This window comes from Cryptomeria japonica, unplaced genomic scaffold (assembly GCF_030272615.1).
Source record: "Cryptomeria japonica unplaced genomic scaffold, Sugi_1.0 HiC_scaffold_105, whole genome shotgun sequence".
Taxonomy (NCBI): domain Eukaryota; kingdom Viridiplantae; phylum Streptophyta; class Pinopsida; order Cupressales; family Cupressaceae; genus Cryptomeria; species Cryptomeria japonica.
In genome coordinates, this window is record NW_026728927.1 from 314425 (window position 1) to 342207 (window position 27783).

The following is a 27783-nucleotide window of genomic DNA, read 5'->3' on the forward strand; positions in this document are numbered from 1 at the left end:
GCTACTTATTATGAGAAAGAGAGAGTTGTGGATTACCTCTTAGGTTTTCTATTCCTTTGTTGTAAATGAGAGCGAAGAATGATGCACAATGCAATCTAACCTAGAAAGCAAGTAAGCAAGCAAACCCTCATCTGAGAATGAAGATCAAAGAACAACTGATACACTGCTGAAAAGTACAGATTAGAAGAAAAAATCAAAGGTGCACCTGTGTCTGAAATCTAGGCAGAAATGTTTGGGACGAGGGTGCCACGCCATTGTCCTGATTCTGCAAGTCTGGAGTTGAAACTAACAAGAGGGATTTTGAGACCTGCAAAGTATCAAGTCTTGGTGACAGAGGGAAGGAACATGGTGCCATGCCACTTTCCTAGGTAGGACTAGGGTGCCATGCCCCTGTCCTTGGGATTTCTTCCAAGATTTGCAACCCAGAACTGTCCTTGTGTGCTCTTTCAGTCCTGAAACTTCTAGCAACGCTCGGATCCAAAATTGTACTTGAAACTGAAAAAGAGGGTTTGGGGTAGCTATATAGGGTTTTGCCTTAGTCAAACCCCTATGTTGGTGATTTCCACCTCCACAAATAGCCGATAATGTACTGAAAATGTGTGTGCAAGAACCTTGTGTGTGTGCAAGATCTTAAGAATGAAAGTAAACAACCTAGAGAAACCCTAAAGAGTAAACCCTAATTGCTTATAATTGACAAATTAAATGCTCTAAATCCATAATGAAAAGTGATCTAAACAATGAATATGAATCAAAATGAAGCTTATGCAAAGACATGAAACCATACCCAACCCCAAGGGAGAGGTACAAGCCAATCGTCAATCGGTGATCTCCTATTGTTCTTCTACCTCTTCAAAGCCCCCAATTGATAAAATGATGCTTGATAAATGTTTGAAGGATGAATGTTGAATGTTGTTGAAGACTTCAAAGATCTACTCTTTCACTGCAAAGAAGACTCTAATGCTCCAAAAACTTGCTCTTGGATTCTTAGAAACCGACCCCTTCAAATTAAGAAAGAGAGCTCTTAAGTATGAAACCCTAGATCTTAATTTCATGTTTAGGCTGACCTAGGATTTGAATTTCCCGCTGATATTTTGGGGTTAAGCATTATTATATCATAATATTGTGCTCTTGAAATTTTGGGGAAAAAGTCACGGACCATGTGCATTCCTGCCACAGTCCGACCAACATTTTACCAAATTTTCTGGGCCGTTAAATATGATGATATTAGAGCACATCCCAAAGTTACAAATGATTTTGAGATGTTTTGATATGTGAAATCGGGCCTAAACAGTCAAAATAAGACATAATTAAGGTTTATGATTAAATGATTCATTGGAGGAATAAGATGAAAAGGGGCACACTTAGGGTAAAGGGCCCAACTTTATAATATGTAAAGTGATGAGACGTGACCTTAGATTTAATTAAATTAATTAATTAAATGCTTAAAGGGGAATTAGAAATTCAATATGCAAGACACACTAAGGTGGGTGCTAACCTAAGTATGAAATTGTACCACACTAGCAAGGGTGTACAATTTATAGCACTACATTTTTCCCCCAATTTAGCGATCATATGATACTACGTGCATATGCAAGCTAAAGTACATAAAAGTAAACATCGTTTGAAAAAGGATATATCCATAAGTTGTTGAATGAAACCCCCAGTGGTATCTGCAGTACACAGTTAGGAGCCACACCCTACAAAACCACATGTTAGATCAAAAAATCACCTAATACTTACTAAGGAAGGTGATGAAATTTGCAGGTAGCTATATGCCCCCCTAGTTTTGAATTGCTTATTAGTGAGGTGAAATAGGGTATCATGTTTTCCATAGCGAATTGTGATAAATATTTTGACCAAGTAAATTCACAAAAAGGATTGAATTCTTATCCAAGCACATTATGGAACTAATGTGGAGAGAGAGGGTGAACTCACAATTCCAACACCATCGATGGTGCGAGAATCAGAGCTTCCCAGCTCAAGATATGATAGATTGGAGAAAAAGTGCAGAAATTAGGATTTTAACTTAAGAACATAAAATGAAAAAGTGCATAACACATAAATATGAAAGTGACACCCTCATTTGTCACTTTCTAACTTTTTGGCACTATTCACCACAGAGGAACCCACATATAAGCCATCGTGCCTTGATGCCGACCTGAGTGACCTACATGGAAGGAGATTCTGCACCAGTTCGTACTCATCGATCGACCGCTCGATGAGATGAGTTGACCATCTATTGACTCCTTTTGACTTTTTCATGTTTTCATAGTTTTTAGAAGTGATAATTTCATCACCTAGTCTGGGCCTGGGCCCTCCCTTTGGACACCTAGGGGTCCTAGGGTGCACTGGTCCTCCTAGGGCACCATGGTCCCAAGGGGGTGCCATGGTCCCCTCTAGGCGCCATGGTCCCTTCTGGGTGCCATGGTCCCAGTAGGGCACCATGGTCCTAGTAGGGCATCCTAGTCCACTCAGGGTTCCTTGGTCCTTGTTCAGGGTGACCAACGATGACACAAGATTAGGTGATGAATGCTAGAACTGATAGAATGATTGCATTGATTAGATGATGATAGATGATTGATCGATTACTGATGATATATTGCTTTGCATTTTGCAGACACTATCGTACATCCATGAGCATATCATCGATCTCACCTTTCGAAGCCTTCAAGAGAAAATCCAAAGGCTGGTAGTGGGAGAGAGGGATTTTCTACACATAGTGGGCTTGTGGAATGCGATGACCATGTTGGCCATCTGATTCCATGCTACGATGCTAATGGCATTGATGGAGAGGTGGGATGCAGACACCTTGATGTTCTCACTACCCGTGGGGGAGATGATGGTCACTCTTAAGGATGTATACCACATTTTGCATCTTCTTATTAGAAGAGAGAACGTGAGATACCGATCCAACCGGATAGAGGAGGATTACAGGAAAGAGTAGGTATATGATGTGGGGAGATTGATACATAGTGAGACGAGGGACCGCATCATGGTCAACTGGCTCCTACACCCTATTGGTGAGGTTCCATTCATGAGGCAACTCATGATTGTGACCCTTGCATTGGCTATGTGCCCTCATGGGCACAACACACATATGCATGGAGGACTCATCTACGCCATATGAGCTATGGAGAGACACAGGAGAGTATACTCTTGGGGTCGGAGCATACTTGCACATCTCTAGCATGACCTTGGGGAGTATGTGTTCAAACAAGGATGCAATTTGATGACATGCACGCTACTACAAGTATGGATATTTGAGTATATTACCTGCACTAGGCCTAGTGGATCCGCCATAGAGCTAGTCCTAGAGCTGCCTAGGGTATATGCTTATCCTCTTACCCGTGAGTGGTGATTCAATAATCTCCTTTATTAGAGGTTGAGCTTAGATAGATTGACAATGGGTGGGATCATATGGAGACCCTACCTCAGGATGTACATGTGGGCAAGGATACGCAGGTAGATGTTTAGCATGCAGAGGAACCATCTAGTAGAGGGGCAGTACAACCACATAGTCTTTCCCTTCTACTTTGATCGAGTTCGGCGGTAGTTCAGGTTCGAGAAGTGTGTTCCTATTGATGTTCTTTTATACATCTGACACTCACACATTATTTCAAGGCTAGGAACCATTCCTAGGACTACTAGTGATGAGATCGACATCATAGATTTGGATGGGTCAGATCATGACATAGCGATAGATTATAGAGATGATTTAGGCGCGCACAGACGGTACATCACATGGTGGGGGAGGACATACCTTGGAGCCATTTTACCCATAGAATTCCTTGGAGGGAACCCCAGACCATGGAGACAGTTAGGCAATGATGAGGTACCCGATACATCCGAGGAGGGCTTAGATGATCAGGTTGATGACACAAAGGAGTAGGAGGTAGGTGAAGATGGAGACGATCCTAATACTAGAGGGGGAGATCAAGATGGAGATGATCAGGAGGAAGGAGAGGAGGATGATGAGGATGACAAGGAGAAGGAAGATGAGGAGGATGACGAGGAGGAGGAGGAGGAGGATGACGAGGATGACGAGGAGGAGGATGAGTCACATGCACTTCCTCATCACTCTTGGGAGGATTCCATAGTCCTAGATCCATTGAGTCTCCCATTGCAGGCAGAGAGGGACCCCATAAGGGGTCCTGATCTTGGTCTCCATCAACCCACACCTACTGTACAAAGAGCCTAGCATATCCCAAGCTCAGGTGATTGTTGTCCATGATCCCTACTGGTGAGAGGGAAATCCAGGTAAGGTATCTAGTTATTGATTTACTTATGTATCTTTTCTATTTTAGATTTGATAATATAGAATGTTACTGATGAAAAATTTCTCTGTATCTTCTAGCTACCATCCAGAAGTGGCATTCTCTGATTTAGAATGCAGTGACAAACCTTATTGTGACTGCGCACATTCCTAGTTCCTCACAAATAGCGCACAGATCCCAAAGAAATGCAGGATGACACAAGGACCTTTTCTCCCTATTCGGACAAAGGTGGAGGTCCTATGAGAGAGATTATGATAGACAAAGTGTGACCTAGCAGTGTCACAGACAGAGGCAACTACATACCAAGGGATCATGATGGAGAGGGATCGCAGGAGCTCCTCACGGAGTCACTCGCAGTTCATATCATGATACACCCCCATGGGGCCACTCCCACGGCTAGAGCAGGAGGGGGAATCTAGCCACAATCCTTCATCTACTAGTCCTAGGGATAGGAGATGATCTTGATGTATTGATGTATATATGATGATACTCATGGATATGTTATTTTAATACTTAAACAATATATGAATTTCTTAGATTAGAAGTAACATATTGAGTAATGAGCATGTATATCTGATTTTAATTTCTATGTGATTGATTTCTCAATGCTTCATGATTAAATTGACACATGTGTGATTTAATTAAATAACTAAGTATTTAATCAAATTCTATTGTGATGATGTAAAAGAAGAATGTATTAAGCCTGAGAACTATATAACTAATGTGATTTAATTAACTCTAATTATATACAACATGATATAATTCTACTTAACACATAATAAATTGTATAACATGCTAGCACATATGAAATGTAAATCTATTACAATTTACATAAAAAGAATCCAAGACAAACAATAAAAGTAATGAAACATGCTTGTTAAGAATGAAGTAATGTAGATCAAACAATATAACATTATTTAATCTTGCATACTTTAATGAAGATATGCTAACATATTACCCAATTTTGAAGAAAGAAAAGACATAGAAAGAGAACATAAAGTAGACTAGAAAGAAAGAGAGGGAAAGAAAAATAGAACTAGGCATAGTATCTACAAAGGTGCACAGCATTTATGGGCTCCTTGAAAGGCAAACCTTCCATATTTGTTGTCTTGTAAGCACCTGATCCATAGACCTCGACAAAAATGTATGGTCCAAGCCAATTAGGGATAATTTCCCTTTCTCTTCGGGTAAGGCATTCATGTTGCATGGATTCTCATAAAGGACTAAATCCCTTATCGAGAAGGAATGTTAAATAACCTTATCATTGTAACTTCGTTGCAAAGTTTTATGATACACTTGAATATGATCGAGGGCGTTTATATGCCATTCATTGAGCATCTCAAGTTGTTGAAGTCTTTGCTCTCTATAGGAATCATCATCCACTATACCCCTAAGAGATATTTTCAAAGAAGGAATCTCTAACTCCAAAGGCATAATTGCATCAACACCATAAACAAGATTATAAGGAGTAAAACCTATACACTCATGCGATAAGCCAGCAAAGCATAAGTTAATTGAGTATGCCAATCCTTACCATGCTTGTTTACAATCTTTCAAAGAATTTGTTCAATTATCCTATTAGAAGACTCATCTTGACCATTTGATTGGGGATAATAAGGTGTAGAGAATTTATGTTGAATATGGTATTTCTCGAGAAATTTCTTCACATCCTTATTTTGAATGATGTTCCATTATCAGAAACTAAGGCAAAAGGTATCCCAAATTGAGAAATAATGTTTCCAAAATGAATTGACAAATTACTTCAGTGGTAGTGGATCAAAGAGGAATGGCTTCCACCCACTTCGTAAAGTAATCTATGGTAGTTATGATGAAAGTATGTCCTTGAGATAAGGGAGGAGATATTTTACCAACAAGATCCAAACCCCATGTAGAAAAGGGCCAAGATGCTACTTGTGATCGAAGTTCTTGGGTAGGGGCATGTATCAAATTGCTATGTTGCTAACACTGATGACATCTTTCAAAAAATGCAAAGGAATCCTTTTTCATGGTTTGCCAATAGTAACCCATCCGGGGCAATCTCTAGACTAAATATCTACCCCCAAAATGCCCCCCACCAGCACTTGAATGTGCTTCCTCAAGAGAAATAGGGGTTTCAGCCTTGTTTAAGCATCAAAGAAGTAGACCATTATAACCCCTCCTATAAATAACATTAGAAAGGATAATGTATCTAGCGACAAATTTGTGAATCCTAGCCCTAGTATTCTTATTCACAGAATCAGGAAAGGTACCATCACTCAAATATCTCACGATATGCAAGAACCATTCATCAGAATCTATAATGCAACAATATGCCACATCACTAAGATTATCAACAATAGTTGGGGTAGTTGTTGGCCATTGGTGGAATTGATTATGTGCTGCATTGATGTTTTGTCATTGATGCCAACACTAGTTGTTTGGATGCTTTACTGGCACCCTTCTAGTCTTGGTAGGATGAGTGGTTGCTAGTTGACTTGGATCCGGCATGATCAGGTAGGCTCTGGTATAGTTTGGTGATGGAATTGGCTTGTTCACGATACTCATGCTCATATTTGGTTAGTTGGTTTTGGTCTGGTGATCAGATGTTATCCTGCTTGCTTAGAAGCTTAGTTTCTAGTTCCGACGAGGGCTTCAAGGACAAATATTTTGATGAAGATCTTTGATGAATTGCATGAGTGCTATTGGTGCAACTTATGGTGGAGTTTCTCGATGCTGTTGGTGATCATATTCATAATTTGGTAGATGGAGATCATTGTTGTAGCTTGTAGACCTATACTAGGTCCCAGTTGATCTAGGTTATGGACTGACTTTAAATGTAACATGTGGATTGGACCTCTCAATGTATTTTCAGGATGTCTTATGTATTCGATATTATTTGTTTGGTTTAAGGCCGACATGGTTTGTAATTATGTAATTGGTTTATTATCTGGTGGCTGAGCTGATTGTTTATGATCAAGGGTTTGTATATATAGATGTAAGATCTCATTGTAGAGCATCATGGTTATGTTAGAGTTCATGGTCAAGGGAATATAATGTGTGAATAATGTAATATCATTTGGGTAGAGGAATTGGTCGATCATTGGAGATCGAATCGAGTTTATGTAAGAGGTTTTAGTCCTTCGATATTGAGCTTAACTGGAACTGTACTCAGGCATAGGAGATGTTGTCTTTTGCAATTCAACACTTCTTTGGATTGTAGTCTGGATTTCTATGTAGTCAGTGAGGCTCCTTTTGTGATGAGTAGTGCGCTCTATGCTATTGGCATTCCTACAAGTGTAGGCCCCTCAATTGTAATTCACATACTTACTGTAGAAGTATTATCTAACTATGGGTAGGCTTCCCACTGGGGTTTTTCTCTTTACCAGGTTTTCCACGTACAAATCTTGGTGTCATGTGGATGGTATTTATTCTGTGACTATTGTTTATGATTAATTGGTTTAACTGCTATTTTAGTATTAATGTTTTGGGTTCTGGTATTAAAGTTTAAATTGCTAATGGTTCTGGTAATCTGTGACAACTGATTCACCCCCCCCCTCTCAATTATCTTTCGGTTATTTGAACTATCTAACAATTGGTATTAGAGCTTTGGTCCTCTTTGTAGAAAGATTAACTACTTGAGGAAGATCCTATGGAAACTAATAGTTCAAGTTCATCTAGTTCTTCTGGAGCTATCTTTCGAAGGGATATTCTGAGGCTTGATGGAACAAATTACACAATATGGAAGATTCAGATGGAGACTCATCTGAGATGTCTTGGCAAGGAGATTTGGGAGATCACATAGAATGGTGTCACAACTTATGATCTAGCAATCTTCCTCTGACAAACCTAGAAAAGGAGCTTGAGAATGATTGTAGAGCAAGAGAAGCCCTCTTGTGTGCACTTTCTGATCAACAAATAATGGGATTAACTGACAAATCATCTGGAAATGCTATATGGGATAAGTTGGAGACTCTTAATAAAGGTGACCCTATAGTAAATATTGCTAAACTTCATGGTTACTAGGTGAGATATGAAAACCTGAAGATGGAAGAAGATAAGAGGATTACTGCATTCATGGAAAGGGTAAATGAGATTGTTATAAGAATTCAATGTTGTGGTGGAACTCTGAGTGAAGATGAAATTGTTTCTAAAGTCCTGAGAGCCTTACTGTTGGCTTACAAAATGACGGCTACTGCTATCAATGAGTTGAGAACAATGGCTAATACATCTGTCAAAATAGATAATTTGGTTGGGAAACTATCTTCTTTTGAGCTTGAAGAATTTGGACCTTCTAGAGCTGTGAAGTCTAAACCTGTATTTCATGCATCTACATCTACAACCGGTAAGCAAGACTAGAAAGCTTTGTATGCAAAGGAATTAGAAGTTATGAAGAGAGAAGATGATGAGTTTGAGCAACTTGAAGCACTATTTTCTAGAAGAGTACCTAAAGGACTGGTAGGAAGGAAAAGCACCTTTTAAATGTTTTGCATGTAATAAGATTGGTCATTTTGCATCTAGATGTCCTAAAAGGAATTCAATATTTGAAGAAAGAGTTAGAAGATCTTTTAAGCCTAACCCTAGATATCAAAACAAGTACAAGTACAAGAAAAATAAAGACAAATCATGCTACATAGTAGATGAGGAAGGTATTACTGATTCTGATGATGAACCGGTAGAAGGAAAAGCACCTTTTAAATGTTTTGCATGTAATAAGATTGGTCATTTTGCATCTAGATGTCCTAAAAGGAATTCAAGATTTGAAGAAAGAATTAGAAGATATTTTAAGCCTAACCCTGGATATCAAAACAAGTACAAGTACAAGAAAAATAAAGACAAATCATGCTACATAGCAGATGAGGAAGGCATTACTGATTCTGATGATGAATTGGTAGAAGACCCTGCTAGTGGTTCTGGCAATGGGAAGGAATGGGTGTTCCTGGATATCAAAGAAGATGATTTGGAACTGGAAGAGAATGTACCTGAAGAGAAGGCACTTGCTGCTAAAATTGAAGACAAGGATGAATGGGTAATTGACAGTGGTTTTTCACATCATATGATTGGAGATAAAGGGAAGTTTCTATATTTGTAAGAATTTGATGGCGATCTAGTTAGATTTGGAGATGACAAAGCATGTATGATCAAAGGAAAATAAACTATATCATTGGATGGTAAGAACAATACTAACAATGTTTATTATGTTGAACATTTAAGGTATAATCTTTTGAGTGTAGGATAATTGGTAGATCAGGGATTTCGATTATAGTTCAAGGATGGAAAATGCAAAATCATTAACAGATCTGGTTTGGAGATTACAATCGGTACATAGACAAAAGATAATATATTTCATTTGAACTCCGGTGAGAAGACATGTTTGATTACACATGTTGATGAGAGTTGCCTATGGCATAAAAGGTTTTGTCATGTAAATTTGTATTGCATTGTGAAGATCAATTCAACTAAGGTAGTTAAGGATATACCTAAGATTATGAAGCCCTATAATTCGGTATGTAAAGAATGTCAAATGGGTAAACAGGTCAGAACCTCTTTTAGGAGTATACAAGATAAATCAAATGATGCTCTTGATATTATTCATACTGATTTGTGTGGCCCTACTAGAGTTAAAAGTTTTCAAGGTGATAGATATTTCATGCTAATCATTGATGATTATTCTAGAATGATGTGGGTTACTTTTCTTAAGGAGAAATCTGAAGCATTTGAAAAGTTAAAAATCTTTAAGGCTAAAGTGAAAACTGAGATAGGATTGAAGATTAAATGTTTGAGGTCAAATCATGGTGGAGAATTCACATCCAGTGAGTTTAATAACTTTTCTGAGAAGCATGGTATAAAAAGACAATTTTCTGCTCCCCAGACACCTCAACAGAATGTAGTTGTGGAAAGGAAGAACATAACTATCTTGGATGCTTCTAGAACAATGATGATGGAAGCTAGTCTACCTCATATTTATTGGAGAGAAGTAGTGAGCACAATGGTTTATACATTCAATAGAGTACATATCAAAGGAGAAACCGGTAAGACACCTTATGAATTATAGGTTGGCAATACACCTATAGTTAAGTATTTCAGAATTTTTGGTAGTAAATGTTATATCAGGAGAGATGATATCATTGGGAAATTTGATCCTAGATGTGATGAAGGCATATTTCTTGGTTATTCTAATTGTAGACACTTAAAAATAATTATTTTAATTATTTTTAAATTCCTGACATAATTAATTTATTAATTATGCCAAATTTTAATTCTCCTCAATATTAATTAATTATAATTAATATTGTCACTATAGTCTGTGATTGATTTATTTAATAAATCAATCCCCTTTTATTCTTCTAAAATTCCCCAATATTAAATCTTCTCAAAATCCTCCTCTTAACTAATTAATTGCAATTAATTAGTTAACCTAAGTGGTTCCTACAAATTACCTTTTCCTAATCCATCATTAACCTAATAAATTCTTCTAGAAACTCCCTAAGCTCACTTAACATTATTCTTCTAATTTTTAAATCCCTCCACTCATTCTCTCTCCTAGTCAAATCCTCCTACAAATCTTATCTAGCCTAATCCCACCTAATCTTTCCTCTAATCCCTCTCCTAATGAGTTGCTAGTGGCTAATCATCATGATTAGCCACAAAGTCAACTCCTTGTCCCTTCCATCCAACCACTCTTCTTAAATGCCCTATTCTTAGGTCAAAATATCACATTCCTTTAGACATCTCATCTTCCAAGGAATTTTTAATTCCTTCTTATTCCTCCAATCCCCATGAACATCCCTTTTTGAAGAATTTTTAATTCTTCCTCTCCATCCCTCAAGAAATATCCCATCCCTTTCTCTTCTCAAGGCACATTGGGAGGTCTTCCCAATGTACCTTGAGGAGTGTAGAGACAAGAAATTCCTTTAATACATATCTCTTGGTCTCCACACCTCCTCTTTGGCCTTGTGTGGGCTCACAAGGAATCTTGACCCTCCATCTTGGGTTAATCCTAGGCCTTCATTTCTTCTCCTCTCTCCCTATAAATTGAGGACTCCATCCCCTCACATTTCGTCTCTAATTTTAGCAAGTTCATTCTATTAGTTTGTGCTTAGAAAACCATACTTGCATCCTCATCATGCCAAAATTACCGTTCATCCATACTTAGCCATATTATCCATCTCATCCTTCAAATCCATTTTATCCATTTGTGCACAATGTTGGAGAGCCAACCACATCAACCAATCTAGGAGAAAATCGAAATCATCTTGTAGGCATTTGGGCACACTTCAACTTCATCCAAGCTCCATCCAAGGAAGAAGGTAAAGGTTTGCAAGGTAAAAAGTATTAATCTTCATGTTTTCTATGTGATTTGGTTTATGCTTTATGTTTTTATGTTCTTAGTGTTTGATTTGTATGTTAACCATCCAAATCCACCTTCCACTCTTTTCCCCTCTTCAGTAATCAAAGCAAATCATATGGATGTTATAACAAGAGATTGCAAAAAATTGTGGAGAGTGCTAATGTCAAAGTAGATGAGCTCAACATAAGTCAAATCAGAGTTTATGAGAAGGAACTGGTAGTGGAAATGATTATATCTGAATCGGTAGCACCTTTACCGGAATAGAGTGTTGAACCAGTTACTCTGACACTATCAAAGAATTCTATAGTAACTGAAGAACATGGAAGAGGAACAAAAAGTCAAAAGACTCCTAGGTATGTGAGATTGAATCATTCAAAAGATCAGATCATTGAGGATAAGAGCAATGGAGTGATAACAAGAAGAAGACTGACAACTAATGAGGTATGTTTATTTTCACAAGCTGAACCAGTTTCAGTAATTGAGGCATCTAAAGATGAATATTGGTTGAAAGCTATGGAAGAAGAATTAGATCAGACTGAGAAAAATAACACATGGACCTTGGTTCCCCAGCCTAAAAATAAAAACGTTATTGGAACTAAATGGGTTTTTAGGAATAAATTTAATGAGGATGGTCAAATTATAAGAAATAAGGCTAGATTGGTTTGTAAAGGATATTCTTAGAAGGAAGGAATTTATTATGGAGATACTTTTGCACTTGTAGCTAGGATTGAAGCTGTAAGATTATTTCTTGCCTATGTTGCTTATAAAAACTACAAGGTTTATCAGATGGATGTTAAATGTGCACTTTTGAATAGGGATTTTAATGATGAAGTTTATATTGAGCAACCTAATGGTTTTTCACTATCAGATGATACAAATATGGTTTGCAGGTTAAGGAAAGCTTTATATGGATTAAAGCAAGCACCTAGAGCTTGGTATGCAAGGTTGGATAAATATTTTTTGAAGCTTGGTTTTACTAAGGGCAGTGTTGATAGTAATTTATATTATAAGATCATTGATGATGATATCATGATTATTTAAGTATTTGTTGATGACGTTATTTTTGGAGTTGAAGATAAGTTATGCATAGAATTTTCTAAGAATATGGAGAAAGAATTTGAGATGTCTATGATTGGTGAGATGAAATTTTTCTTAGGTTTGCAGATTACTCAGACTGACAAAGGTATTTTAATTTGTCAAACTAAATATGCTAAGGAATTGTTGAAGAAATTTGGTATGGGAGATTCTAAATCGGTAAATACTCCTATGGTTACAAGTGAGGAATTGACAAGAAAAGATGTTTCTGCACCGGTAAATCCTACAAGATACAAATCTATGTGTAGACACATAAATATGTCCACTAAATTAAATAAATATTTAATATTTATTTGATGCACTAATAGTCCTCTATTAATTAAATTCACATTTAATTAATTCATTCAACCCCCATTCTGATATTTTAATTAAATAAATTACATAAATTTATTTAAATTAAAATCCCTATCTATAACCCAGTTATTAAATAAATATAATTTATTTAATTTCCCTCATTCCTCTCATTTAAATAAATCAACATTTATTTAAAAACACAAATCAAATTCCCCTTTTAAATAAATCAATATTTATTTAAAATCCCACCCCACTTGCATTTTCCTACAAATACAAGTTGCACAAATAAATAGATTTTATTTCTAAATAAAATCCTATTTTCTCTAACCCACCAAACCCACTTGCCCACTAACTTTGTTCTAGATTATTCTAACCCCCTTCTAATTAGCCTAATCCCTCTCTAATCATTTTCACATTCCCAAACAAAGGTCACTTCTCAAAAATGTCTCAAAGTCTTTGAAATGCATTAAAGGCTTTTAGTTTTCAACAAGTTAACCCCCAAAGTCTTTTAAAGCCTTTATGGCTCTTACATAACTATTAATGGTTAACTAAACTTCCCCACATGGTTAGAGGCTTTCCCTTTAACTCAAACCTCATTTAACTCATGAGTCTCTTCAAGTATTTATTGCTTTGACCATGGTTATCTCCATTAACTCTTGCACAAGAGTTTATCCATTGGATAAAAACATTACCCTTGGATAAAAGCTTTATCCACTAACTCAAGCCTAACCAAACCCTCCTAGGGTAACCCTCATGTCTCCTCAGGCATTAAATGCTTCTTCCCTCTCCTCTCAAGCCATCTCATGTTGACACTTGTCATCATGGGATTGGGTTGAAAGCCATCATATGGATCACAAACCCATCAATCCTAGCCCTTCACAAGCTTACTCAATCTTGGCCATTCAATCAACATTTTTCCCTATAAAAGGACCTCATTTCTCAAGAAAAGGAGGAAGCATTTTTGCATTGTTATTATACTTGTATGTTCATAGAGCTTTCTCATAGCAATATTATTCTAGGCATTTGCATAGCAATAGATTTTAGATCATCTTTCAACCACTTTCAAATCATCATGTCATCCATGGTTTTGTGCTAAAAGTTTAGAACTACTTACAATCACCCATTTGGATCTTGGAGAGGAGAAGAGAAAGGGAGGAACATCTATGAGCATCTTTGGAAGCATCTTATGGAGTCTTCTTTCTCTCTTTCATTTGTGTATGTTTTCCATTGTTTTCTTTATATCTCTCTTGGTATGCATCTTAAGGTTTTTGAGTTCATTTGTGTTTGGTTTTGGTTTGAACTAATCTATTAACATTTGAACTTGTGTTTGTGCCTTGTGCCCCTTTTGCATTGCATCATTTGTTGAACATGACGTGAATCGAACATGCAACCTTCTGATATTTTTTTGTGACTTTCCTGATTTTCATGCATAGGTTGCACTTTAGTGCTTTTGTTCTGCGGTTTGGTGCTTTTGTCTGCTTTAGCGCTACTGCAATTTGACGTTTTGGCATTTTGTTAGGGTTTTAGCACTTTAACACATTAATTATCAATTTTGCAGTGATATGGCACTTTTGTACTCTCTGTCTATCAGTTTTTATTCTATCTAAAACTTCTATTGTAGCACTTTTATTAATATTATAGTGCTTTTGTTAATATTATGGTGCTTTTATTCATATTTGGGCATTTTTGTCATAATTAGCGCTTCGGTTTTTCCATAGATTAGCGATTTTGTTCCAAAGAGTTCAATATTGTAACCAAGAACTGAATTTAGGCTTGTGGGAGCCCACCTAAGGTTTTGGATTTTCACTAACTTCTTTCTTTGCAGGTTTCTAATAGTTTCTTGCAGGTTGGAGTAGTTCAAATTAATTTTTTTGATTTTTTTTTCTTTTTCAAAGATTGGTTAAAAAGAATTCATATTTCCTTTTTGGTAAAAAGAACCTCACAATTTCATTTTGGTGCTTTAAAACAAGTCAAAACTTGTCTTTTGGACTTAAAAAGAACATCACTTACAAAGCTAAAATTTACAACAACTTCAACATTTCTTTTTGTAAGTTAGGTTCACACTTCAAGTTTGGGCTATAAAAAGAACAATCAACTTGTCCATTTCTTACAAAGTGATTTACTTTCAAGTAACGTGCTTTCATTTCGTTGATTGAGATTTCCATTCCTAGTTAAACAAACAAATTTCTTTGTGGGATAAAAAGAACACCATATCTGTTGGAGCAACATCTCCAAATAGAAAATAGATCACATTGCAATTAAAAAGGTAAAAATAAACAAGTGCCTTTTGTGTTTGGCATGCTTGTACAAAATTTGTAGAGTGGTCCCAGTTCTAACACACACTATCCTCTCACTTGGCTCTAGTGGTCCTAGGTGCAAGAGAAAAGTGTTAGTAATGCTCTAAATTTTCTATTTTTAAGAGAGGCCTACCAAGAGACACATCACTCTTGGGATGAACTTGCGTAGCAAATCCTTGGAGCCGCTATAGAAATCAGGTGAGAGCAAAATTTGTAGCCTTGGGTGTAGTTGTTCCTACAGTGTAACTTGCTGAAAGGACATATGGGCCCCACCATGAGTTACAAGGCTCTTAAGTGAGTCACTGCAGAATGAACTTACGTCCAAAGACATCAAACATTACTAGACACCTCTTATTTTAGAAGCCCACCCGTTCTATTGATTGAGGATATTTGTGAAAAGTTCAGTGCGAGAGCATAGATGGTTTTGCTCCCAAGATACTCAGCATACATATTTCCTTGAGTAGAAACAGGGCTTTTTGAAAGGCTACTTGTAGCTTGAGGAAAAGTGGTGACTCCCCCATCATAGGGATCACTTATGTGTTATGCTCGCACAAGACTTAGTATATCACATCCTTACCTGCCATAGCGGGATACATAAGGTATGTAGTACCAAATTCAAAGAAATATCAAGTTGTGGGCTGAAAATATCGCAACTGGCCAATACCTTAGGGATAAAAAGTGTTTGAGTTGTCTTCGTCTTGTTTCAGACTAGTAAAAATTTGGGCCGACTTTAGGCCTAGGAACATACATACATTTATAAGGGCCAAAAAGTTCATGATTGGGTTGATTTAAACCCACACCTATTGTGCCTTTATTGAAAAGGGGAAAGACAATGTGCTTCTATGCTTGGCGTATTTTCTTGTCAAAGGATTCAAATAATTGAAACAAAGTATCCATCCAACAAATCTACATCAACATTGATCATTTTGTATGACCATTCCCTATATCTTGAGAAGAAGAAGTCTTCATCAAAAGACTGAGTTGAAGAAGAGACAACTTGGTCCAAGGGCCCTTATCAAGAGGAGGAAATTTCTCTATATCAATAGACAACTCTTTCCCTCACATAGAGTATTCTTGCATCATATGGCTTGTACCTTCAAGGAAAATCCAACAAATTTGACAAAGAGCCTTTGAGCAATAGAGATTTCACTCAATATAGAGCTTTTGATTATCAAAAGAACAAAGGGAGAAAGATCAATCCTACTTTCTTTCCTAAAATTTGTATCACATACAATGAATCTCAACAAGAACCACCAACCCCTATAAGAGAGGAAGAAGTAGAAACTCCCTTCGTAATTGAAGAGTTTTATTGAGACACATATCCTATCCACTTTCACATCTAAACATCTGAATATCCATCTCACAATCTCAACACACAAAGAGGTCTTGTCCTTGGTTCTTTCCACCATATTGCTTAAACAAACCAACAAATCACTTTTACGGTGTCTCTCACTAGTACATTTGGGCCTAATTTCCAATGGCTAATTGTCAGATTTGCGATGACCAAACGTCAGGCTTCTGACAAACTTTACCATCAAAAAATCATCGTCGGGATTTCCAACGTTGTTATGAACTCCCCCAACGGTGGCTATATCGACAGATTTCTGTCGGATGTTATGATTGCTCCTCGACGACCATCTGACATGGCAGTGATGTTGGATATACAACATCCTTGTCAGACCTTCCATTAGTTGTCGTTGGAATTTCGACGGAGAGAGATGATGTGGGTCAAACGGCTTTGCCGTCGGTGAATAAAAGCATTGAACGAGTTCTATTTTTAAAAATTGCATTAAACATTTTAATTTATTTGATTCAGTGTTATTTGCAAAAAATGATTATCAATGATGTTTCCTTTCTCCAAGAATTGTCTAGGATCTTTCCGTCAGATAATATGTAACATCGAATGACTAAATTTTTTCTTTACAAATGCTTATTTAATTTAATTATTATCTGAGTGTGAATTAAAATTTACATCTGTATGGAAGCAGAACATACAAGATTTAGAGTCACGTGCAAGAAAATTTCCTAAAAGAAAGCAAGCAGGCATTATCTTGAATGACATAGAAACAAGTTCATCAGTTACCTAGAAGAGAGCAATTGGAGAAAAGAAGAGGAAAGTGTTAAAGGGTGATAAATAGATAGAGAGTATGCAATACAAATAAACAATGTCTGGAGTGTCTGATGTGACGTCTCTAATTTATATCCGGAGGAACTAATTGGTTTTGGAGTTCCTATGAAACCTATTGGGCCACGCTTTGGAGGAAATCAATGTGTTCATGCAAGGAGCACCTTTTTTCTATTATGAGAATGATGGTTTTGCACCGAGGGATATTTGGAAGTCAATATCCAAAAATTTATATAGTGTGGAACAAGAGTTGGCGGACTCGAAGTATAATTGTCAGCTTTCAGAAGACCAAGAGGTTATGTACACAATCTCCCAATAGAAGAGCAGTTTCAAGAATTACCTTTCCCCCCATGACTATTCAGGAAGCACTTCCTCAAACAAAGGACTATTGGCCTCCATGGGATCAAAGAAAAAAATTGAAGCATAGACTCTAGACGATGTGGTGGTGTCCTTCGTGAAGAACTCTACACTATAATTGAAAATTCACGAGGGAAACTGCAAGATAGTGAAGAGAAATACAATCTTGAAAAGTGGGAAGAATGGATCTTGGTTTGGGTGGGGCCAAGTCAGGTGGCTCCTCTAGAGTTTAACAAGATAGAAATCATATTAGGATTTGAAAAAGATCACACTCGTGGAACTTCATGTGCGAGTGATTGATTGTGGTGTTTGGGTAATGCATTCTAAATAGATACAGTTGCATGCCATCTGGATAAAAGTCTTTAATCAATGCAGTACCCAAACACCACAATCGATCACTCACACACGAAGTTCCATGAGTGTGATCTTTTTCAAATCCTAATATGATTTCTATCTCATCAACCTCTAGAGGAGCCACCTAACTTGGCCCCACCCAAAGATCCATTCTTCCCACTTTTCAAGATTGTATTTCTCTTCACTATCTTGCAGTTTCCCTCGTGAATTTTCAATTATAGTGTAGAGTTCCTCACGAAGGACACCACCACATCGTCTAGAGTCTATGCTTCAATTTTTTTCTTTGATCCCATGGAGGCCAATAGTCCTTTATCTGAGGAAGTGCTTCCTAAATAGTCATGAGGGGGAGAGGTAATGCTTGAAATTGCCCTTCTATTGGGAGATTGTGTACATAACCTCTTGGTCTTCTGAAAGCTGAAAATTACTTCGAGTCTGCCAACTCTGGTTCCACACTATAGAAATTTTTGGATATTGACTTCCAAATATCCCTCGGTGCAAAAGTATCATTCTCATAATAGAAAAAAGGTGCTCCTTGCATGAACATATTGATTTCCTCCAAGCGTGGCCCAATAGGTTTCATAGGAACTCCAAAACCAGTTAGTCCCTCTGGACATAAATTAGAGACGTCACATTAGACACTCCAGACATTGTTTGTTTGTATTGCATACTATCTATCTATTTATCACCCTTAAACACTTTCCTCTGCCATTCTCCAATTGCTCTCTTCTAGGAAGATGATGAGCTTGTTTCCATGTCATTCAAGATAATGCCTACTTGCTTTCTTTTAGGAAATTTGCTTGCACACAACTCTTCAACTTGTATGTTCTACTTCCGTACAGATATAAATTTTAATTCATGCTCAGATAATAATTAAATAAAATAAGCATTTGTAATGAAAAGATTTAGTCATTCGATGTTACATATTATCTGATGGAAAGATCCTAGACAATTCTTGGAGAAAGGAAACATCATTGATAATCATTTTTTGCAAATAACGATGAATCAAATAAATTTAAAATGTTTCATGTAATTTTGAAAAGTAGAACTCGTTCAATTCTTTAATGCACCGATGACAAAGTCGTCTGACCCACACCATTATGCATAATAGAACAAATCAATATAATAGGCTATTATAAAGAATATATACAAAAATATGAAAGAACATTAAATTACCATTACAAACCCATAAACCATTAAATAGTGAAAATAGATATAAATTTGTAAATGTCTCCCTATAAACACCACAACCATAACCAAAACAAAAAAAATCTTACCTGCAAAAACTTAGCTGGTGAGTTGCAAGTCTACAACATCTCTTAGATGATCAAATTGTTTCTTAATTTTGTTCTTTTGGTTAGTCAATGGATTTAGTTGCATGTTCAAGTTTTCTATTTGAAGCCTTCTGTTTCCCTATATTTGAGACATAATAAAATTCTTGTGAGTAGGAAATTGATTCAGGAGCTACGTTTGAAGAATTTGGCAAAGTAAATGATGACAATCAAACTCAAATTTAATCTATCTTGATTAAAGAATTTTATCCTGATGGCATTAAATTAAAGTTCTTTCTCTATTTTTTGGTGATCTCTAGAGCAGAGGTTGCTTTGCATCGACCTGGGATACATTTAACTTGTGTTGTATCTATGGAAATATGTATCCTAGGATGATGCAATGCAACCTCTGCTCCACCAATACCAGATAGAAGAGAAAGTACTTTAATTTAAAGCCATCATGATAAAATAGTTTCAAGACATATATTAGGTATAAAAGGAAGCCTACCCTATCATTTGAAGGGGTTTACCTACAATTCAAGTGATCTCTTAATTATAAAATCAATTCAATTCCAAGTGAACATGCAATCAAGCATTCATCAAGAATTGAAGGAGAAATCAAGTTAATAAAGATATTTAATAAAGGAGATATTTAATAAAGATGTCATCTTTTAAATTAAGAAATGGGCAGGAGATTAAGAATACAAACCTTCCATATTGCACACTTCAAGGTATATTAAAATTAGTTTAAAGTGTATTCATTTAGGGACCTTTCATAAAATATTCTCAAATTACATATCATAAAAGGATCTTAAAATATTCATTGTTTATAATGATTAGAATTTGGTTGTTCCATACACCTTCCTTTACTATTTTAAAAATATCATCGACCAAAATATTGTGCAATAGTAGTATGGAGAGCATTTCATCTATTTTATGTCTAAATATTTCATCATACCACTTTCTTTTCAAAGGTGACTGATCGATTTCAGTGTTTGGGTAATGCATTCCAAATAGATCTAGTTGCATACCATTTATCTGTCTTGATTAAAGACTTTTATCCTGATGGCATTAAATTAAAGTTCTTTCTCTAGTTTTTGGTGATCTTTGGAGTAGAGGTTGCTTTGCATCGACCTGGGATACATTTAACTTGTGTTGTATCTGCGGAAATATGTATCCTAGGATGATGCAATGCAACCTCTGCTCCACCAATACCAGATAGAAGAGAAAGTACTTTAATTTAAAGCCATCATGATAAAATGCTTTCAAGACATATATAAGGTATAAAAGGAAGCCTACCCTGTCATTTGAAGGGGTCTACCTACAATTCAAGTGATCTCTTAGTTATAAAATCAATTCAATTCCAAGTGAATAGGCAATCAAGCATTGAAGGAAAATTCAAGTTGGTGTAGGTGCATTTGGAAGACAAAAGGACTCAATGAAGCCATTAAAGACTTTTGAAGGTCTTAGGAGTGAAGAGCCAATCAATTATGATGTCTTAAGGGGGCAGCCTTAAACAACACACACTAAGCTTTGACTACTTAGGTGTGTTGTGGGCCCATTCCTTCCCTTGACGTCCCTTCCCATCTGTTTCAGTTAAAAAGACAATCACCATTAGCATTTGAATTCAAACAGTGTTCTCGCGTTTGACTACATAGAACAAATAAAATGGCATAAGAAAATCTCATCTACCTCGTAGCTATGATAGAATACCTCCCCGAGGAGATATTCTCATGTCCTTTCCTACTTTATGCTGTCGATGAAATACATAAGCGTCCTCACAATGCAGTCAATGCAACAAATAGATTTCCATTTCGATCATTTTTATTTGCCAACGTAATCTCTACCTGTGCCAAAATGGGAGCTTTGGAATAGAGTATGGGCTTCCATCAAAGCAAAAGGTAAGGGCAATTAATATCAAATGCTTACGGTTGGAAATACTTTGTTTGACATGTTTGGAAAATGTGGAAGTATAGACATGAAAGCGCATGAACTGTTTAGTGAGATGCATCAAAGAAACATGATCTAATGGAATGCTATGATTGTAGGATATGCACAAGATGTGTTTGAAATGGATTTAGAAACTTCCAACCAAATGTGATTAGTGAGTATAGATGTTGTAGTGCAACTGCCCAGGTACACATGCATGCAAAATATGTAAGCTTAGATAAGGTACATGAACTATTTGACATAATGCCTCAAAGATCACCCAATATCCAATGATGGTTGGGAGAAAGAAAACATCAATTTTTTGATAATCTTAAATATTTCTTTATTCATCACTATAAATCTATTATGAATTTAGTCTCAATATTGCAGAAATTAATTCTATTATGAATGCAATATTTAGGGATGTAATCTTTATATTTTTTTTTAATTAGGAAAAAGTCCTAATAGAATCCCCAACTAATTAATCTAGAGAAAGATACCACTAAAGAAAGAAATTCAATCCTCACCACTATGGTCTTGAAGGCTTGATTCCTATTTTGGCCTGCTTTTCCTTGACCCTATGTTAAGATAGTAAACTAGTTTGAGAGAATCTATTGGGTGGGAAATGGTGTATGGTTGCAATTATTTTCATGCATGGAAAGTGATTTAAAGTTTGGACCAATAGAGGATAAGTATTTCTTGAACCTTTAAGGACATGTGTAGAGCACCGCATGGATGTTTCTCCATTATTGGACTCTTTAAATATGTAGGTAAATTATTTTTGGTTGATGACATAGTAAGTGTGGTATTTGTCTTTTCGATATGTTATGGATAATATTAATCAAATATGGAATTTTTTTGATGCTATATACACTATGTTTTGGATTGAATTTAGGTAAGTGAAGAGGTAATGGAAGAATAAAAGAGGTACACAAAGGAAGAAGAGTGAAATAGGTGGTTTGGGATGGAGGTTACAAGTATATATGATAATTCGTATGGATAATTTGTTGTCTATAAAGAGGCAAATAAGCTATCACAACTTCAACATGAATGAATGCCTCATCTACAAAAGTAAAAGGTACCTCTAATGGTTTCAAAATTTGTCAAAATAGTTATGATATACCAAATAATCAAGTGGAATATCCCTTAGGTAACTAATATTATCTTCAAACTATTTATTTTGATTTTCATCATATCCTTTCCATGTGCATTTCCCTTGGTTTTAGTCCCATTTTTTCTTTATTTTATTCAAAACAAAATTTATAGATGCCTCTACTTGTCTCACCACTCATTAATTGTTTGGGATTTTCATTCCATTCACCAAGGTTGGCATCTATTATAAGACTTTGTGTCATGGCCAAGTTAAATGATTTGCCTCTAGTTTCTCTCCAATCTAGTCACCTAGTAGCATGTGAAATCTATCTCTTCCTAATTATTATTCTCTCCATCTTGTTAATGACCATTTCATTAATGAATCCTTCCTCATAATTTTGGATAAGTGAGACAATGTTAGCTCAAGGAATCTTTTCAATCCTCTTTCAAGATTCTTTCCCAAGTAATAATCTTGCATATTGGAAAATAAATTATGCTTCTATTTTTCCAAGCTACTCTTCCTTATAATGTTTAGATCTATTCTAAAGTGCTCATTGTGACTCATGTTTACTACTCTTCCTATTAGTCTCATTCCAATATCTCCTACAAAAATATGGAATGATTACATTTATATTTTATTTGTGTCTCCTAAATATCCACAAAATTTGGAACAATAATACAATTTTTTAATAATATTTAATTGTAAAAGAAAGGATTAAAATGGAACTAAACACTCTAAATTAATTAATCAAGGTTAAAAGGATAAACTAGGATCAATTCATGAAGGCAAGATCTATTATCTCAAAATTAATAGATTCATGCAAGAAAAGAAATATTAAATCTAGATATAAAATTCTTGAAAAATTTAGCTAGCTAAAAGCGAAAGAATGTTGTCAAGCTCTCATTTTTGCACAAACTGGCAAAGGTTGTAGAGGAGAAATCACTATTGAACTTACCCCTATCTCATATAACCCTATGTTGGCTAGGCCCCACAATAATTAGAAGATCCTAATTACTACTGTCCTAAACCTTGCATTGACCGTCACAATTTCACAGTGAATTGAGTTGATTAGTCCATTAGCGAGATTGGGAAAGAGTTTGGTATTGAGTTAGGTGTTAGTGGAAGGTTTAAGGAGGTACAATATCATCATAATTAATGTTAGAGAGTTTTGTGTGAAGAAGAATGGCCACGAAAGGAGTGACTGTCCTAAGTGCTTGAGACTGTCACAAAAAGTGAGTGTTGCGGTAGTGAATCTTCCTTTGACCTTTGTGTGTTTGGGAGGGTAAAGACCCATGGTGGTATATGTTGAGTGGTTGGGAGGGTAAAGACCCACATATCAACTATCTACTTTGACATCCTAGCATGGTGTCCACCTACTCTAAAACCTTGTGGGCACTCTCTATCTAATACTAACATATACATAACATGTGCCTCTCATATAACCCTATGTTGGCTAGGCCCCACCATAATTAGAAGATCCTAATTACTAAAAACACTAGATTCTCCCCTAAAAGGTTGTTGAGTCATAGAAGGCCTAGCTTGATAGCCCTATAGTCTCTCATACCTAAAATATCCTTGTGTCTATGATGGTCAAATGTGACTACCCTATGGCCCCTACTATGCTCTAGTAGACCTTTGTCCCTAATATTGATACTATTGGGTTTTTCTTTGTAAATCATATAGTAAGTCTAAATTATCCTTTGAAGGATGGGAAGGCCTATGGACACTTTAGTCCCTTAATCAAGGTTACAAACTTCTCTCATGCCTCTTGTGTCCTCCCATGTACCTCCTTTTCCATAAGAGACTTTGCCATAACAACCCTAAAGTCATTTGGATTGGCCATGTGTAGGAAAACTAAAATTTTGGGCTTTCCACCCCTAATGAAATAATTGACAAGTAACTTGTCTTGAATGTAATCTACAAACTACAAGAACTCCAAAAACTAACTCTCATGTTGAGCCACTATGAAACCTTATTATTTAAATTGTGAAACTCATCTATGCATCTATGTCAAAAATATTTTGAAATAGAACACACTTTGAAGCACTCCAAAATGGTATCTGGAGAGGGTTTCCAATGTGAGTTGGTGCATTTTATCCTCCCAGTACCACAAGGTGGAAGCAAGTCCTCTCAAAAATTGCATTTAAAATTATGCCTTTAGGTTGCTCACATATAGATATAACCCAAAGCATAAGTCAAAGATAATTAGTAAACAAGACTTATCCTCAACCCCATTTGTGGATCTTAAAAATGTAGAGGATTGGAGATGAAGCAACTCTCAAATATGATCCTTTGGCTCATGATATGTGCTTTCTATAGTCTATACCTCTTGTATTTATGCATGATGAGGCTAGGTAATGTGTATTCATAAATATTCTATCTCCTCTATATGTATTTCCCAAATTCAAGGCGAACTCCTAATAAGCTCCCAAGATGCAAGTATATGCTCCTCTACTACAAGTGGATCCTCATGGCTTGTAAGATTTGAGGTCCATACTCGGGCTACTCATCTTGGTGAAAACTCTCAAAGTGATATGACCCTTCCTTCCATTTCCTACACCCTATTTTCTAACCCACACCTCATAACCTTTACCTCACTTCCTATCATTATTACCTTCCATCTACCTTTCATATCCCCTATCTTAACCTCCTCCACTTTCCTACATCATATCCTACACCTTAACCTCATACACACTTACTTTTACTTCACCTACCTAACCCCATTCCATCCTTCACATCCTTTTATCTCCCCCCATTCACTTTCCTACCTTCCAAACCCCTAACATATCCTAACTTACTCTTTTATCATTACATCCTTCATCACTTACCTCCCTATCTTATCCTAACCCACACCTCATAACCTTATACCTCTCAGCTTCCATTTTATACCACCTTCCTAATGGTACACTTATGCTCCCCTTCAAAACACCAAGAAAAAATAGCACTCGATCACTACACATTGCTCTCATAGTTCTGCAGTAGGGATTTTCTATCACTACCATATATACTAGCATCCATAATTAGGATATATTTTACATAATGGCACTTGATCATGCAGATTTAGGTCATCCATCCCCTTAATTAGGATATATTTTAAATATGGAAAGTAGTGTTAATATTTTTCAAGCTAACTATATTGTTCATTATTTAAAATGCAGTGTTTAAATAATACATGATTGTAGGATTGTTCAATGGTTTAGGTCTTGTAAGAAATTCTTCTTTTAAATCGATCATATCATATTACAAAAACCTCTCACCATCTTTGCTATTGCCAATTAATCTGATAAATATATAATAAAATTTGAATCTAAATATTTGAATATGTATAACAATGAATTTGTTGATTATACCCTACCTTTTTCCTGCAACGATTAAACCATTCCTACATCCTGTAGCGATTAAACCCACAGGGAAGTATGTCCACCTCCCTCCTTCGTGTTCATCGGGGGATGGCCCCTACCTGCATGTTCCCTATTGTGATCCCCATTGTGATCCCCTAATATGCCCCAAGACAACATGAACTAAGATACCTTGGGAGGACCTTTAGGTAGGCACTCGTTCGCTCGACCGGGAAGGGACGCTTACGCAAATAGTTGTGGTTGAAGCCAACGAAGATGGATAGAGATTCAATAGTGAGTGTCCCCCTCCACTTCCACTGAATCATACTCCATTGCCACTTCTAGCCCGAGCTACAAAACTGGCTGGTTTCACACCAATGATCTTCCCCACCATGATTAAACCCATAGGTTCGCTACAGAGGCAGGACGAGTGAGAGGCAGGATTTTGTAAAGAGGCAGGATTTATGAAATGACATGGTCTTTTCTTTTTTTTAAAAGTAATGCACACAGTCGTCATAATTTCAACGAACACGGGCACTTTTTCTAAAAAAACCCAAATGTCATTGCCAATTCCTTCTCCATCGAAACCAAATGTTGCATTATTGTTGGAATTCCGACGAAATTGGGCATTTTTTTAAAAAAAAATCAAGTTTGATCACAATATACCTTCTCCGTCAGAAACCTTCGTCGAAATTTTAGGCTAAATGTATTAGTGTCTACATCTAGGATCAATCATCCTAAGAGGCATTTCTACACATCTAGATAGGTTAAAACTAGTTTATGAGTGCATCCTCTCATTACTAGGTAGCTTGGATTATAACACATCTCAAACCTTGCTATACCTCATCGCATCAAATTGTTGAAAAACACAAAAGAAATTCAAAAAGAACTCTGTTAATATCCAACCTTTAGTATTAGAGATATATGTTCCACCAAACATTTCAAAAAACTTGTCTTCCATCAACCATTTCATCACGCCCTCACCATTTTAGAATCTTGGATTTATCCTAGGAAGACCACCTCATATTCATTTTCACAACATTAACTTTTAAACCATGGCTCAAACAAGAGCAATGAAAAATCACAATTAGAAATTGAAGAGGATGACGAAAACATCAATGACTTTCATGAGGCCTTTGGAGGAGGCACTAATGATGAAGATCCCAATACTCCAACTCCAAAAGAATTGGAAAGAGCATAACATAATCCAAAATTCAATAGACTCTTTGATGAAATTCTTAGAACCAATGTCAATGCTCATTTCTTGACTCGCTCAAGAGGGTGCCAAACTTCCCTCCAATTTTGATACAACACAATTGCGACAAAGATCTGAGCAACATAGCCATCACAATGGTGGAGGAGATAGAGACTACTTCTACTACAACCCTAATCATCAAGGGAATCCTCCACCTCCTCCTTTAGAAATAGACACGTTGAGGCAACCAGTACAAAATCTCGCCCAACAACTGAACAATGGTGTGAAGACCAATCGATTCTCACTTAATGACATTTGTCCATATCCATTTGAGAAGAACATGCTTATGTCACTTTTTCCACGAGGATTCAAAACACCCAAATTTGAAAAATATAGAGGCAAAGGAGATCCTAGGGACCATGTGCAATAATTTCACTCTGCTTGCTTAGAGGTGGCCTATGAGGACACATATCTGATTTGCCTCTTTCCTCAAAGTTTGGGAGGCACAACCACACAATGGTTTTCACGACTATCGGGTGGTATTAGAACATTTAAAGAACTGGTCCAAAAATTTATTGCTCATTATGCACACAACATAGAATGTGATGTCACCATTGTATATTTGTGCAACACAAAACAAAAAAAAGGGGAGTTGTTCTCAACTTTCCTACAATGGTGGAGACAATTGTCTAGCAGACACTCTCTTTAACTACCTAAGCAAGAATTAGTGGAAATTTTCATTTCCAACTTAAATGATGAAATAGAATTTCATTTGGACATGAAGGGCACAAAATCCTTTGAAGAAATGATAACTCAAGGGCTCAAATGTGAAAGAGC